The sequence below is a fragment of the Vanessa atalanta genome, chromosome 25, assembly GCF_905147765.1.
Source record: "Vanessa atalanta chromosome 25, ilVanAtal1.2, whole genome shotgun sequence".
Lineage (NCBI taxonomy): Eukaryota > Metazoa > Arthropoda > Insecta > Lepidoptera > Nymphalidae > Vanessa > Vanessa atalanta.
The window spans coordinates 7999236-8012949 of NC_061895.1; the positions used below are offsets into that span (position 1 = coordinate 7999236).

The 13714-nt window shown below is 34.8% G+C and overlaps 1 non-coding gene across 1 annotated transcript; it reads right to left on the minus strand.

Annotated features, from left to right (window-relative positions):
- Window positions 1–1800: 1800 nt before the first annotated feature.
- Trnas-gcu lies at window positions 1801–1882 on the minus strand. The gene has a single exon. It is a non-coding gene; the product is annotated as a tRNA-Ser (tRNA).
- Between the last annotated feature and the right edge of the window lie 11832 nt (window positions 1883–13714).

Sequence of the window (13714 nt, forward strand, 5' to 3'; positions counted from 1 at the left end):
TCACCCATCAAACTAGAACACAACAATACTGAGCATTGCTGCTTGGCGGTAGAGTATGACGAGTGTCTGGGCTCGCGCAAAGCCCTAACCTAACCTAACCTAACACCAAGTAAGCCATGTCTCTATCCTATCTAATTTGATGAACATTTACTCTTTCTTAAATAAGGTTCGATGATCTTTTTTTGTCACGGTCGCTAATCTTAATGCCTAATAAATCGGCGGAAGAAACTCAGAGGAATAACCCTTTCGATAATATAATTAGTGACTTCATATAGATAATAGCACACCTTGGAAATAAAACGATCACCTCCTGCCTATATCTATATTAAATTTAACATTATGCACAGTTATAAAATAAGATAAAACCGAGTTTCAGAATTCGCCAGTCATTATCAGATCTGGATAATTTCCTTTCCGAACTGGTGGTTGATTAATAAGTAATTTTACGTAAGGAATTTAAATTCGAATTTGAAAAATTTTAATAAAACTATAGTGTTAATATTTGCTCTATTTGATGGATGTACTTAAAAAGAATTCCCTTAGGTGGGGAGAGGGGTGATGAGATAGGATTAAACGTATTTTGTAAAAAATATCTTCGTGGCATAATAATTCGTTCGTGTACCTTAGAATTGTTTCAAATAAAACCTTTTTTTATAATTACATTCAACTAATAATAGTCGCAAGCATTAGGTGCTGGCGTGGCCATTATCTTCAAACAATAAACAAAATTAACCTTTAACTTTGAAAAAAAAAACCAAATTACTTTTTCGCCAAATCGTAGATGTCTTTAACCATTTATTAACTAATTTGGATATTAATTATCACAAGCTATTTTTTATTGAAGTACTTAATAACAATACTAGCTCCGGTCCTCGGCCTCTTTCGTATAGATTTCAGTTTTAATTCGGAATTCTTGTTTTATATAACACACAACACAAATAACCTTTATCATAAATCGATGAAACTAAAAACACAGAATATCAACGAGGAATGTACAAGTCACGGCCTTATCGCTATGGCAGCGATATGTTAGGAAACTTTAAGAAAAAAAACTGTTAAGGTGGGATATATTCCTCAAATGTGTGCACACATATTATAAGAACATCTCTATAGTAATCTTCCAATGAGACAACAATCTGACAAGAAAATGGCTTTACGTTTTCTGAGGCAGCAATCAAAGTGCAAGATCGAAGTACAAGATGCTGTTAAGAATTTCTGTCAGGAAAATTTACGGACCCTTGGAAGAAAGTCTGTCTCCAGCATGAGAAAAACCTAAAGAAAATTATATTAATAATAACAGAAAATTGGCATCGCAGGGACATTAGTTTTATTGCTGGCAATACTGAATACCGCTGGAAATTATTCCCACATAACTTGCTGGTTAGGCCGCAAACTTATAAACTAATGTCCCTGCGATGCCAATTTCCTGCATGGATTGGATCTACGGGTTCGTTTTGACAGAACGCATATTACGCTCAATATCCAAGACTTTTTCTGCCTCGCACAACCACTCTGTGGAACCAGCTTTCGCCGGCGGTTTTTCCGAACCGATACGATTTGGGAACCTTCAAAAAAAGAGCGTACTTATTCCTAAAAGGCAAAGGCAACGCACTTGCAACCTCCCTGGTGTTGCAGATGTCCATGGGCGGTGGTAATCACTTTCCATCAGGTGAGCCTCGTGCTCGTTTGCCCCCAATAACATAAAAAAAAAGTAATTTTATGATCACCTATTTCAACGGTTTGTACCAAAAAATGCGTACATATTAATATATATTTAAGAAATACTGTCGCAAAATATACCGACGAGGATGGGATTCGAACCCACGCGTGCAGAGCACATTGGATTAGCAGTCCAACGCCTTAACCACTCGGCCACCTCGTCTTGTTAAGACTTCACCAATAAAAAAGGTCTTTGTTAACTATCAATTGCCATAATTAATCTAAACTTTTATTTTATTAACTTTAAAATAAATTAATAATATACTTTATAGATAAACTGTTTCTGTTCTGTTCATTACTAACAAATGTATAGGCACTCGGTCAAATTGTACACAAACAATCCTAAGGATGGTCTTTATTACTGAAACATTTGACACACTACATCTAAATCTCGGGGCTCGGTAGTACCGCCAGCAAGAAGAGCCAAGCGAACAGGGAACGAACAGGTTTTTACAACTTGGGTTAAATTGAATACCAGATAAACAAAATTCTCGAGACATGTTGACAATAACAAAATTAATAAACCTATACAGTTTTAATAGCAAAGCTCTTATAATTTAGATTTTATTGATATCTAAATAACCCTGATTTCGTCACTGCCTCGCTGACGATCATCAAAACTCCTAGGTTATTTTCTAATGTCCTAGAATACTGAAATTTGGTATGTTAGCTAGTACTAGTTTGCACCTGCAAGCCCCCCGGTGTTGCAGATGTCTATGGTCATCATCATCATCAGCAGCAGCCCATACTCGTCCACTGCTGGACATGGCTTCTCCAAGTGCACGCCAATGTGATCTTTCTTCGCTATGGTCGCTGGTAGTCATATTCCATCAGATGAGCCTCCTGCTGGTTTGCCACCTATAATATAAAAAAATATTATTATTATTACAAAGCGTGAAACCTTTATCCCTCAATCCCTTAAACTAGGGGCTGAAAGTTAGTATGAGACTTCCGCAATTTCTCTAAATTGCGGAGTCTGATCTTTAGTCTCTACTAAAGATCAGAAAATTTACAACGAAGCTCCATACAATGTATATATAATAAAAAAAAAAAAACATTTTGTCACAAGCAAGCAAGCTTGTGTACTCGAAGGGTAAGCCAATGTGATAACTGGCACGCCAGCTTTTATTTCCCTTTTATCCTCCTCTCCATAAACGATGTAGTAACTGTTAATATTAAAATAATAATAAATTAATATTAATTTTAATTTATTAATCAGCGATAATATCCATTATTTTATTTTATTAAGTGGCAATAAGGCGACCCATTTACCGTCCGCCTACATATTATAAATTAGAAAAAAGTTAAGTTTAATAGGAATCAAAAAAACGTAGTTTAGTAGAACTATTCTGACCGTTACATGGAACTCTAACTGTCTTAATATATCAATGAATGTAAGTGTTTTATTTTTTTATTAAACATATTTTATTTGTAAAGCTAACTCACAGTCCACATATTCACAGGTGGTAGGACTTTGTTCTAGCCCGTCTGAGTAGGTACCACCCTCTCATCAGATATTCTACCGCCAAACAGCAGTCCTCAGTACTGTTGTTCCGATTTGAAGGCTGAGTGATCCAGTGTATATGTACATAACATCTTAGTTCTCGAGGTTGGTGGCGTATAGGCGATGTAAGGAATGGTTAATATTTCTTACAGCGCCAATGGCTGTTTGGCGATGGTGACCACTTACCATCAGGTGACCCATTTGCTCGTCCACCAACCGATATCATAAAAAATATTAATAATATATAATGCGTCTATTTAAGCCTCAAAATATAAAAATCTATTTTTAATATTTGAATTAATTAATTCAAGTATAACATATACTTAATATAAACATATATATGATGACAGTCGTAAATCAAGATATTAATCAATTATTATATTAAAAATAAACATTTGTTTGGTTTTCCTACGTTCGACATTATTCATTTTTTCACCTTCCTTCGTCGAGTACGACGAACTCTCATCTAGCTGATTGCGTTTCGTTACTATTTCAATAATAACTAATTAAAAACATTATAAATAATTCTGTCAATAAATAATAAAATAAAGTTTAATAATTGATTTATTACAGTTCGTTTAAAATTGTAATTAAAATAGAGCTAACTGATTGTATCGACGGAAGCAAATATTTCCAAAGTAGGTTCCATATTTATATTTCCACTAATTTTCGGCCGCGGCTGAGCTCTCACGTGAGGAGCCAGATGCTAAGTCATATTATGTATCCTTAACTAGGCGTATACAAAAAATCATAATGATCGGTTAAGAAATAGGTCTTTTATTATTAGATTCGCGTTCCCCGTTCCATTTTGTTAGATGTCAGTGCGTTTACGAGGCGCGATTTAAAAGCGTCCCAATAAATAAACATAAAAAGTAAAAAATATCGATTGGAATAGTTATTTTATACATAATATTTAAATTTAGAGATAATAAAAAAATTGTGGTTATCCACATGAACGGATCAAACATGGCAGAGAGACGCTTTCCCTGCGAATACGCTGCGCGCAGGAGCGCACAGTCCCGGTCTTCTTCAGCGGATCGGGTCTGCAGCAGCGTTCACCAACCGCTGCCGATCCGCAGCCTCCTTCTGCGACATAGAATACGCTGCGCCCCACCATCACTTTAAATATTAATTAAAAACCACTATACGAAAATGCCTAATGGAATAAAATGTTTTATTTCGATTATAAATTCCATACTAATAATAATAATAAGTTTAATTTCTTTGTTACATTCTGGTGTATTGTATATTGGTTCGACCGTGTCTTTGGTCTTGTGATGAAATCGCAGAGTACACAGCCGTAACGTATTAAGAGACACATCCTACATACATTAGAAATAACTATACTTTTGCATCATTAGAAATAACTATACTTTTGTCTAATTTCGCATCAGAATCATTGGCAACCGCAGAAAGCTATAAGTTCGATCAACATGACAATTAATATTGTACCTTAATGTAGTGATGCATATCGATAGTCCACTATCGATAGACGATCGATAGACTATCGATAGTTAAGGTGTAAGCGATACTATCGATAGTCTATCGATAGTATTGTCACGTGTCAATACTATCGATAGTATCAATACTATCGATAGTCTATCGATAGTATTGTCACGTGTCAATACTATCGATAGTATCGATACTATCGATAGTCTATCGATAGTATTGTCACGTGTCAATACTATCGATAGTATCGATACTATCGATAGCTGCACATAAGAAATACTATTGATACTATCGATAGTTTCGATAGTTTTGTGCTATCGATAGCCAGTCATTTCCGATAGTATTACTTTCTCAAAATAAGTAATTTAGTAGGACAACTATAGTGTATATTTAAATAAATTAAATTAAATATACCACAATATTTGTTTTTAGAATTAAGACTTTTGTGCCGAATAAGGAATAATGAACAATTTAAATGTAAAAATTTAAATGTAGAAATCTTGAGTGTAGTGATTAGAATACATTAATTACATTAAAAAACCAATACTATCCAAAAATCGCTGGCTATCGATAGTCCAAAACTATCGATAGTAGCCATAGTATCGCTACTACCAATAGTATTGCTTACAGAGAGCTAGCGATACTATCGTTAGTATCGATAGTATTGATCAATACGATACTATCGATAGTACTATCGATATCTTGAACAGTTTTCGAGGTCAACTATCGATAGTTTAACTATCGATAGTTCTGCAATGCTGCCTATCTATATGAATATCGGTACCGAGTCGATATTCCCACAGATTCGATATTTGTTTCGTTTTGTCAGATGATAAAAAAAGTTTCGCGCAGCACGTCTTCTTTTTCCATACTTCTCTGTCTGACGTCTTCTCACAAGTAACATTATTTTCAGCCATATCGTTTTTCACACAATCCATCCACATCCATGTTCAAGGCCCTCCTCACAACATGGTCTTCATTCCTCTGCATAACATGCCCATAATAATATTAAATGTCTTTAGCATGATTTTTAAAAAAAGAAACTAATTAAAAATGAACCGTAATAAAAACTCTTAAACCCATCCATTGTTTTTATTAAATACATACTGCAGAGGTATTCTATAAGAAGAATCTCAAAACTCACCTCAGAACACGAGCGTGAGTGTCAAAATGTGATATATGACATTGACTAATATCGTTATAAAATTTAAAGGATTCCAGCATGAAACTGGTGTTGTGTTCTGCACTAGGCGCGCATTCCATGAATATTCAGCCGCCGTACGGCGGCTGTCACTGGTGGGATCGCGGTTGCATGCCCTTGGCGATCCCGTGGCCTGCATGGTGGAAATCCGAGAATGGTTTCAGTGGGTAGGACAGGGCATTAGCACTAGCGTGCCCTGGTACGGGGCATTAGTTCCCGGGTGAGCCACATACCCGTCCCGGTGCCCCGACCGGGCGGCATATGTAAATGCATTACTCTTCGTTAAAAAAAAAGGTCTTCCTTTTATTTAGTGTGTCGTTTCGCAATTATATTCAATATAAAATATTTATACAATCGAAACATTTTCGAATAAGTAAATGTGTAATTTCTCCTACAGACAAAACCCAGAATATTATTCATAGACAACATTTATTGTGATTAGTTCCGAGCAGATACAGACACATATTAAAACATAGATTTTAAAATAAGATAACTCAATAACACTGACTCTATCATGCAAGTTGTCTAATGTATAGACATACCCACGTGTGGCCTTAGTATGCACCACTAATAATATGACGTTTATTGGCACTCATTATAAAATAATTCTCTATAAACATACACAGAGAAGTATATAGTACAGATGTTTTAAGAAGCTTTTATTTATCTTCGACAACAAAAATCAATCAATCAAAGTTTCAACTAAATATCGAATCAATCCCACTCAACGGACCGAGCTGTCATTTAGAGCATATTTTGGTGTCGGTGACATTATAATATAACATACTTATAGGTATTTTTTTAATTTAATACACGAAAGCTTGGTTTTGAAACATTTTTCTTTTTCAAGGAAACCCCCTCCAGTTTATTTTTATTATCTCTCTCAAACAAAGATGACACATTTCCATCACGAATGTAAAAAAGATCGACCGCCGCGATAGAACGATTTGATCAAAACCGAAGTTGATTTGATTGGAAGCCGCGATGGCCCAGAAGATCTGTCAATCCTTTTTCTATTCGCTGAAGGAAAACCATAATGTAAAAGGACACACGCATGTTTCCGATGAAATATGACGACAATTATTAAGATAAGCGTGGTGGTATAAACGCAGCATTTTCTCCTAAGCCGTTGTTTGCCCAGCAGTGGGAGATGGGATTTCGAGCTGTTACTGTCCGTCGTCTGATTTAATAAAAAGTATTTAGACACGTATCAGTTCAAAATATTCGTTCTTTGATATTAATCCTCTAATATTTTGACACTAACATAAGAATAGTTTATACACAATATAAAACATACAATTATTAAACAATTCGTAAATAAATACAAGTGTAGAAATAGTTTAGCGTAACTTATATAAACTGTTAAGATTTCTAGAAATTTGTGTTCGGATGTTTCGTTTTTGCGCAGACAGACGTGTCCTCGTGTGTGTAGAGCTTAATTCCATTGCCATTAAGTGTTGTGACTTTACAGTTAACAGAAATAGAGACTTATCCTACATCCAGGGTCCTCTTAACGAGTTACACTGTATTTGGTTTAGCTTTAAATCCGTGAAAAATTTTTTGTACAGATAGAATTTTTATAATTTTCTTCGTTTGACCGATCGTCATCACCAGCTCCTTCGGTTCCTTTTTCGAATGTTCGTTCACGTGTATAGTATACTTCATCACGCCGGACGCTGGTGCCACTCCTTTTTGGTTAACACCGACCGCCATTGCGCAAGCGTACTTTATATTAATTTAATTTAATATAATATTTTCTGATTTTTACTCGGTTTAATCGCCTTGCTCACTTCGTAAGTCGGCGTTTCGTGAATTCTTCGTCTGTGGACCAAGGGATATTTGTTATTTTATTCCCAAAAAAATAAGATTTTAAGCTATTTCATTTTGAATATTTATAAAAGAGTATTTAAAACTCGATATATTTTACATAATGATAGTTTACCATAAATTTTGAAATAACACTTACCAAGCTTCAAAAACACTCTTCTTCACGAAATACTAAGCAATTGAAACAATTTCCAGTGAATTTATTAATTTAAATCACGTTTCAAAATGTCGACAATGTGTCACACCCCAAACTCGTCGTTAGTAGTGACATTTGCTTTTGCGTATTGATCGTTAAAATTTCGCAACGGTTCGGAAAATTGCACTCAACCTTGAGAAGGATATTCTGAATTAACTAAAACATGAGATAAAATAAACGTATCGCTTAAAAGGAAATGATTAGTTTTTATCGAATCATAATAAAAGAAATGACTTCTATTTTCTATACCATAAAGGACTTATGAAGAAATAAGACGAGCAGCATCCCCGCATCACTTCGAGTTCCATTAAATCGACTCAAAACTTATAAACCACTAAAGAAACAGGTTACGTGTATGATAAATAAAATAATAGGTTGGCTCTTAGTGTTGCACCGTCGCTACTTCAGTGTTGAAGTTACTTCGAGAGTCCGTTATCGGCTGCGTCGATCGTACCACGTGTAAGATTTATTGTAGGAAAATGAATGTATTGCTACGGGCGTGCTATAGTTTGGAATAGTTATGTAATTACAATACAATAATAAGATTCTAGTGACTGGCGCATGTGTTTTTAAGCGAATCTTCAGTTTTCAGTTTATATAAAACTATTACATCTAAAAACAAAATGTAGGTACTTCCACCGTCATATTACTTTTAAATACATAATAAAGGAAAAGATTATAAAATCAAGGCTACTTGGGATGTACAGTGTTTACTGCGAACCTATAGAGAATAATTTGTCTATGGAATTAACTTTTGGAAGTAGACAATATGTACATTTAGATTTGGAAGTGTCAAATACTTTAGATTTTTTTTCGATAAAATACTCACCGAAATAACTTCCTATGGGGCATGTACATGCACCTGATCCATAATATTATTTATGACGACGCCCGATATATAGCAGGGATGTTATGGAACTCCGTAACCGTAATCGAAACTATCGAATATCCGAAATAAACATACATATTTGTTTTATGGTATCGCGCAAATGGGCCACCTGATGGTTAGTGGTCACCATCGCCCATAAACAATGGTGCTGCAAGAAACATTAACCATTTCTTACATTGCGGATACGCCACCAACCTCGGGAACAAAGATGTTATGTCCCTTGTGCCTGTAGTTACACTGGCTTACTCATCCTTCAATACTGCGTACTGCTGTTTGGTGGTAGAATATCTATATCGTGTGGAAAGCCACTAAATAAAAAAAGGGTTGATTGATTCTCATATCTTAGATCATTCTTAGCTTACTTTCTTTAAGTGTACACTATGCGAAAATACCATCAGGTGGCCCATTTGCTGGTCCGCCTAACCATATACTAATAAAAAATCTATAGAAGATTGAATCGGAATAATAATTTAAGAAAATAATGATACGTAGTAATGCCAATGATACACCCAATTAAATGCTGATGAAATCACACGCAAATATTGAATAATTAAATAGACTTCGTGTTCAGCCTTGACCTATTTCCAGACCTTCATGAAAAGAGATCGAATGATAGAGAATTTTAGGGTTCCTTGAGAACAGATTCTCGGTGATCATTCCAAATTCTATATATTTTTTATTGAAATAGGCAGGCAAACTAAAAAATTGGCTACGTGATGGTAGGTGGTACATAATAATAACTTAGTGAAATCACTAATGTGCCTTCAATTTTGGAAACTCAGAGTTTTTTGTGCAAGTTATTACACTGGCTAACTATTCAAACCTAAACAAGACAATACTAAGTATTGCTCTTTGGCGGTAGAATATGCGATGAGAGGGTGGTACCGTCCCCAACAGGCTTGCACAGAGCCCAACCACCAAGTGATATTATATGTTGTAAATTAGTTTAAAAAGTCGAAAGCCAGAAATGCTTTGGGTAACACCAAGAATTATGAAATCTAATAAACGCAACGCATATTACGCTCAAAATCCAAGTAATTTTATGATCACCTAGTACAACAGTTTGCCCCAAAAAATGCGTACACATTAATATATATTTAAAAAATACTGTCACAAAATATACCGACGACTGTTCATTACTAACAAATGTATAGGCACTCAATCAAATTGTACACAAACGATCCTAAGGATGGTCTCTATTTCTGATACAATTGACACATTACCTCTAACCTCGGATCTCGGTAGTACCGCCAGCAAGAAGAGCCAAGCGAACAGGGTCTACCGTTTCTCGAAGAGTTTCGTAATTTTTTTGAACCCATATAACTTGGGTTTGAATTATACCAGATAAACAAAATTCTCGGGACATGATGACAATAACAAAATTATTAATTAATTAATAAGTAAATGTGTAGTTTCTCCTACAGACAAAATGCAGAATATTATTCATAGACAACATTTATTGTGATTAGTTCCGAGCAGATACAGACACATATTAAAACATACATTTTACAATAAGATAACTCAATAACACGGACTCTATCGTGCAAGTTGTCTAATGTATAGACATACCCACGTGTGGACTTAGTATGCACCACTAATAATATGACGTTTATTGGCACTCATTATAATATAATTCTCTATGAACATACACAGAGAAGTATATAGTACAGATGTTTTAAGAAGCTTTTATTTATCTTCGACAACAAAAATCAATCAATCAAAGTTTCAACTAAATATCGAACCAATCCCACTCAACGGACCGAGCTGTCATTTAGAGCATATTTTGGTGTCGGTGACATTATAACATAACATACTCATATTTTTTTAATTTAATACACGAAAGCTTGGTTTTGAAACATTTTTCTTTTCAAAGGCCATCACCTCTAGTTTGTTTTTATTATCTATCTCAAACAAAGATGACACATGTCCATCACGAATGTAAAAAATATCGACCGCCGCGATAGAACGATTTGATCAAAACCGAAGTTTCGAAATTCTGACAAGCATTGCTAGTTTTTTATTAAAAAATAATTCCGTAACTTTGTTCACGTCTGTAAAAAGTTTGGAAGCCGCGATGGCCCAGAAGATCTGTCAATCCTTTTTCTATTCGCTGAAGGAAAACCATAATGTAAAAGGACACACGCATGTTTCCGATGAAATATGACGACAATTATTAAGGTAAGCGTGGTGGTATAAACGCAGCATTTTCTCCTAAGCCGTTGTTTGCCCAGCAGTGGGAGATGGGATTTCGAGCTGTTACTGTCCGTCGTCTGATTTAATAAAAAGTATTTAGACACGTATCAGTTCAAAATATTCGTTCTTTGATATTAATCCTCTAATATTTTGTCACTAACATAAGAATAGTTTGTACACAATATCAAACAAACAATGATTAAACAATTCGTAAATAAATACAAGTGTACAAGATAGTTTAGCATAACTTATATAAACTGTTAAGATTTCTAGAAATTTGTGTTCAGATGTTTCGTTTTTGCGCAGACAGACGTGTACTCGTGTGTGTAGAGCTTAATTCCATCGCCATTAGTCCACTCCAGCTTGCAAAAGCCGAGTGTTTGTGAACAATTAATGTGTTTAGACGTGTTCTGAACAGTATTCAAAATGATAAATTAATAAAATTTGTCTCATTTAGTAGAGTCTATTCAATGACAAAGTCCCAATTTAAGCGGAAACCATCGAAAAATCTAACAAAGGAAATCTCAGTGGTAAAGGTTACATAATCCCAGTGACTGAGGTGTTTCAATTCAAAAGTGTTGTGACTTTACAGTTAACAGAAATAGAGACTTATCCTACATCTAGGGTCCTCTTAACGAGTTACACTGTATTTGGTTTAGCTTTAAATCCGTGAAAAATTTTTTGTACAGATAGAATTTTTATAATTTTCTTCGTTTGACCGATCGTCATCACCAGCTCCTTCGGTTCCTTTTTCGAATGTTCGTTCACGTGTATAGTATACTTCATCACGCCGGACGCTGGTGCCTCTCCTTTTTGGTTAACACCGACCGCCATTGCGCAAGCGTACTTTATATTAATTTAATTTAATATAATATTTTCTGATTTTTACTCGGTTTAATCGCCTTGCTCACTTCGTAAGTCGGCGTTTCGTGAATTCTTCGTCTGTGGACCAAGGGATATTTGTTATTTTATTCCCAAAAAAATAAGATTTTAAGCTATTTCATTTTGAATATTTATAAAAGAGTATTTAAAACTCGATATATTTTACATAATGATAGTTTACCATAAATTTTGAAATAACACTTACCAAGCTTCAAAAACACTCTTCTTCACGAAATACTAAGCAATTGAAACAATTTCCAGTGAATTTATTAATTTAAATCACGTTTCAAAATGTCGACAATGTGTCACACCCCAAACTCGTCGTTAGTAGTGACATTTGCTTTTGCGTATTGATCGTTAAAATTTCGCAACGGTTCGGAAAATTGCACTCAACCTTGAGAAGGATATTCTGAATTAACTAAAACATGAGATAAAATAAACGTATCGCTTAAAAGGAAATGATTAGTTTTTATCGAATCATAATAAATGAAATGACTTCTATTTTTCTATACCATAAAGGACTTATGAAGAAATAAGACGAGCAGCATCCCCGCATCACTTCGAGTTCCATTAAATCGACTCAAAACTTATAAACCACTAAAGAAACAGGTTACGTGTATGATAAATAAAATAATAGGTTGGCTCTTAGTGTTGCACCGTCGCTACTTCAGTGTTGAAGTTACTTCGAGAGTCCGTTATCGGCTGCGTCGATCGTACCACGTGTAAGATTTATTGTAGGAAAATGAATGTATTGCTACGGGCGTGCTATAGTTTGGAATAGTTATGTAATTACAATACAATAATAAGATTCTAGTGACTGGCGCATGTGTTTTTAAGCGAATCTTCAGTTTTCAGTTTATATAAAACTATTACATCTAAAAACAAAATGTAGGTACTTCCACCGTCATATTACTTTTAAATACATAATAAAGGAAAAGATTATAAAATCAAGGCTACTTGGGATGTACAGTGTTTACTGCGAACCTATAGAGAATAATTTGTCTATGGAATTAACTTTTGGAAGTAGACAATATGTACATTTAGATTTGGAAGTGTCAAATACTTTAGATTTTTTTTCGATAAAATACTCACCGAAATAACTTCCTATGGGGCATGTACATGCACCTGATCCATAATATTATTTATGACGACGCCCGATATATAGCAGGGATGTTATGGAACTCCGTAACCGTAATCGAAACTATCGAATATCCGAAATAAACATACATATTTGTTTTATGGTATCGCGCAAATGGGCCACCTGATGGTTAGTGGTCACCATCGCCCATAAACAATGGTGCTGCAAGAAACATTAACCATTTCTTACATTGCGGATACGCCACCAACCTCGGGAACAAAGATGTTATGTCCCTTGTGCCTGTAGTTACACTGGCTTACTCATCCTTCAATACTGCGTACTGCTGTTTGGTGGTAGAATATCTATATCGTGTGGAAGGCCACTAAATAAAAAAGGGTTGATTGATTCTCATATCTTAGATCATTCTTAGCTTACTTTCTTTAAGTGTACACTATGCGAAAATACCATCAGGTGGCCCATTTGCTGGTCCGCCTAACCATATACTAATAAAAAATCTATAGAAGATTGAATCGGAATAATAATTTAAGAAAATAATGATACGTAGTAATGCCAATGATACACCCAATTAAATGCTGATGAAATCACACGCAAATATTGAATAATTAAATAGACTTCGTGTTCAGCCTTGACCTATTTCCAGACCTTCATGAAAAGAGATCGAATGATAGAGAATTTTAGGGTTCCTTGAGAACAGATTCTCGGTGATCATTCCAAATTCTATATATTTTTTATTGAAATAGGCAGGCAAACTAAAA